The sequence below is a fragment of the Ananas comosus genome, linkage group 15, assembly GCF_001540865.1.
Source record: "Ananas comosus cultivar F153 linkage group 15, ASM154086v1, whole genome shotgun sequence".
In the NCBI taxonomy this organism is placed as follows: Eukaryota; Viridiplantae; Streptophyta; class Magnoliopsida; order Poales; family Bromeliaceae; genus Ananas; species Ananas comosus.
Window position 1 is genome coordinate 5,878,403 of NC_033635.1, and position 4,139 is coordinate 5,882,541.

General features: G+C 39.2%; 1 long non-coding RNA gene across 9 annotated transcripts; it reads right to left on the minus strand.

Moving 5' to 3' along the window:
• Positions 325 to 4,130, minus strand: LOC109721129. 9 transcript variants are annotated; one of them, XR_002219141.1, is made up of 10 exons: positions 3,503 to 4,130; positions 3,300 to 3,411; positions 2,586 to 2,696; positions 2,412 to 2,494; positions 2,234 to 2,321; positions 2,055 to 2,145; positions 1,812 to 1,939; positions 1,244 to 1,400; positions 756 to 885; positions 325 to 496 (listed from the first exon to the last, which is right to left on the minus strand). It is a non-coding gene; the product is annotated as an uncharacterized LOC109721129 (long non-coding RNA). The 9 variants fall into 9 exon arrangements; XR_002219139.1 differs by having other exon boundaries at positions 2,412 to 2,506; XR_002219140.1 differs by having other exon boundaries at positions 1,812 to 1,925; positions 2,412 to 2,696.

Consider the following 4,139-nt stretch of genomic DNA (forward strand, 5'->3'; position numbering starts at 1 on the left):
CCATAGAGCTAACTTTTCTTCACAGCAGGGCATCTTTCCAATCAGAATTAAAGATCCCTTTACTTCAGATTTTGCTCTAACCATCCATTAATATGTATATGTATATGTATGTATGCAGTTTTATTGTCACGTCCCGCTATCGCCAATTTGGTTGATTCGGGTCAGTAAACAGACGCCGAACGGACAGAACCTCCCCTGTCCGCCCAAGGCTCAACAACAACAAGTACATATATAAAGAAATAAACAATTCCCAGGACAACATTTCAATATACATGGCTTGCACGAGGGCAAGCAACAGGAACAAGTGAAACTGAACTATAAAACTGGATAACTAAAGCATTTAGTTATTTACATTATTTACACTTTCATTTACATTTTTCTTTACATCAAATATGTACAACATAACTCAAAATGGTATACCACTAAACTCGGGTGTCTGCTAGCTAAGCTGCTGGGCTCTTGCCGCGATCCTCGGCCACACCACTCGCGCTGGAACCTGTATGGTTAGTGGTATGAGAACTACTAAAAGTTCCCAGTGGGTTTGGCCGCCGACCTCGCCGACTCACCCACTAGGTCTATTCAAACATATGTAGGCAAGAAAAGTAAACAGATAGTAACCAACTATAACATGTAACTACTACAATGCCTGTACAAAGCTGAAACAAGCAATATATGATAACTGATAAATATGCATGCATGCTTTTAATGAAATTACCCAATCAAACTGGTTAACCATTTGGTTAACAATAACTCACCGACGATATCCCAAATATTGGGGAGACGCAAGCTACATCCCGACGGGACTGTCAACTGGGGGAGACGCTACCTTCTGGTCCAGTTAAGATGACTACTCCAGAGCTCATTGTTCAAGGAGGAGCGACCTTCCTTGAACATAAAACTGATGTGAGTATGATCTGATCTTCCTTTAGAAAATCCAATGAAAGACAATACCACACTTTACTCTAACTAGCCCTTTATGCTAGTTTCACAATTTCACGCTTGATACTAATCAATGATGTCACTAGATTCACTATTGTCATAGTCCATACATTTATAGGGTTCTATGTCCACATACTAATGTTCATAGGTTCTTAATATTGATAGAAATTCAAATATTCAGTTATCACTTGCATAATGCCAGTACCCTATAATGCATGAATACGAGTAATTCATATATAAACATGCTCAATGAAATATCATAGACATAAAGGAGGATTCAAAGATTTCGGATAGCACCACCCACCTGTAGGGATGCCAACAATCTAGAATCAACGTCTCAGAACGTATCCACCACGAGCTCTCGCGACTCGGTGCAACTAGAGATAACACTACCTCAATTAGTGAACCGTAGGTACGTCGGAATGTCAACTCGAGCTTCCGGGCACGTCAAATTTTCCTTCCTAGAGGAATAAAAGGGATTTAATTAAGGTCGCATTAAAAATTTTCACAACTTAGCATTTCGACTCCAAATTGTATGTCTATTGCTACTATAGCAGCCTCTCCACTAAACTTTAAACAGCATTAGCATTTTCTCACCTATTACTTTCTTTTAGGCTAATTTCTACTACCACTAGTAGCCCTTCTATGCAGAAATCAAAGTGGATTTACCTCAGATTTCATTTACAATAATCTAACACCTACATTTCTATATGCATGTAGGCAGTTTGCAAGTACCAGTTTGCATACTTGAAATTGTTAAATTTCAGCTGCAGCCCCCTAGAAACTAATTTCAGCAATTAATATTCTTAATTTTGTACATTCTTCTATCGGAATTAACATTTATTAATCCTGGGAATAAGTGTCCATCTCACCTAATTCAAGGCTCCATCAGATTTGCTGCAGTTGAACTACCAAAGAAGCTCCACCAAGGTTTCTTCAAGGTGGGCGCCCAGTTCCTGCATCCATATATCATCCAGGCAGCCACCCTGCAGCAGCAGCCCTACAATTTCAGCATCATCCACCCTCTATTTAGTTTGTTAAAGGAATATATATCTAGTCCTACACCAGGGATAGGACATATTCTTCTCCAATTTCATTTCTAATCTAAATCTTACCTTAATTTACTGCCTAATCAACTTGTTCCAACTCCAACAGCAATTAGACTTCAATGCTGAAATATACTCTACTACTTTCCTCCTTGCAGCCCTGTTAACCTAGAATAATTAATTCTATTGTTTACCACTCTTCTAACATAACCAATACTCATTAACCCAAGAAATCATATTATTCTTACCTGAGTTTGAACTCCCCCAAGTTCACTTTCAGCTCTAACAGCAAAAGGAAACTCTAAAAATCTGCACTTCACTCTTCCTTCACAGCCCCTATATTACTTTAGAGTAAGTAATTCTAGTACCTAAAATCCCTTTAATATAATTCTTATCACTCAAACCAGGAAAGACCCATTCACTTACCTAGTTGGAAACTTCACCAAAATCCCTCTTCAATTGGGCGCCCAGATCTCCATAAGGCAGCTCTCCAGTAGCTCCACAATTCTCTTCACAGCACACTTAGAGACTACAACTTTAGTCCTTTAAACCCTCCTAAGATAATAATACTCAAATTCAGCTGAGAATCAAATTGTTTACCATAAGTGTTACACCTCCTTAGCTGAATTTTCCTACTCAAAAGTCTCTCTCAGCTGACTTCTTGCTCGGCAACTCCACCAGCAAGAAACTCCCTCCAAACCTGCTCCTAGGCTGAGAGAAAAAAGAGGAATAAATGGATGAGAATAAGCTGATGGAGGGAATATCCAGCATGTGTACATCTTCAGGTTCACTGGGTTAAAGGGATAAGGCTGAATAATTACAATCTAACCCCACAAACCAGCAAAATTGCATTTCAGTCCCTGCTGCAGTTTTATAGGCTGGTACCTCACTGAGGTACACACCTGTACCTCACTGAGGTACACAATACAATTCTGCACTTGCAGAATTTCCTGGCAGCAGCAGTAGCATCAGCCCCTTTGCACTTCCACCATGCTTCAAATATTTCTAAGCATTTCTAATCGCTTCCAAATTATACCAAATAACCTCTACGAGTTGCTAATTTAATTTGGAAGCAATTAATTTTTATTTTAGCATTATTGTGATCAATTTGATCACAATTAGCTACATAGTCGAAATTCGACATATTACATTTATATTGTTTCCAAGTACTAATTCCAGTTCTTACACATCCACCAGCATCATTCCAATTCGGAATTGGCAGTCAACTTACCTCCAATATCATCCCTACTGAGTTATACATGTATGTACTTATACATGTATACATGTTATTCCAGCAGTAACCAATCCTTTTACCTCAGGTTTCAATGGTTCTTCAGCTGATTTTCTTCTCTACAAACTTTCTTTCAGCTCCAACAGCAAGGAAATGATGCTGAAATTCTGCACTTCGCTTTCTCCTTCGCAGCCCCTATGTAGATTTAAGGTAAGTAATTCTAATGTTTACAATTTCGTTAGAGTAATCTATATCACTTGTACCAGGGGAGAAGTATCCATCTTACCTAGATTTAAAAGTCTACCAGGTCTTCTTTAATTCGGAATACCAAAGCGGCTCCACCAATCTTCTTCAATTCGGGCACCTAGATCCACCAAAGTTGCAGCCCTGCAGCAACTCCCTTTTCTTCTGTCTGCCTCCACGAATGACGTACCTCGCACGGTCGATGAATTTTTCGGGGCCGTGGGGTAGTATTCATGATTCAGATGAGTATTTATATGTATATGTGGGTATCAGGTTTTGCGAGTCCATGGCTTCCAATAGATGCAAGCATCTACTGTTAATTACCCCCTGTAGATTGGGGCACCTTCGATTAAGAGACCTTTATAGATTGGATGAGATGGATCGTATCTTGGTTTACTGAATCCTAAGTATATGTATTAGGATTCAGTTGGATTTGAGGTTGATTAGGCCCTAAGTATATGTGTTAAGACCTAATCGATATTAAACTCTATGTATTAGAGTCTAATTGGTTCATAAGATATGGGTATGAGATCTGGGTATTGGTTCATGGGATTTGGGTATTGGTTTATGGGATATGGGTATTAGGTTGGATGTATGGTTCATGGGATTTGGTCCATGAGGTTTGGTGTATGGTTTGTGGGGTTTGGTCCATGAGGTTTAGTTGTGGTTCATGGGATTTG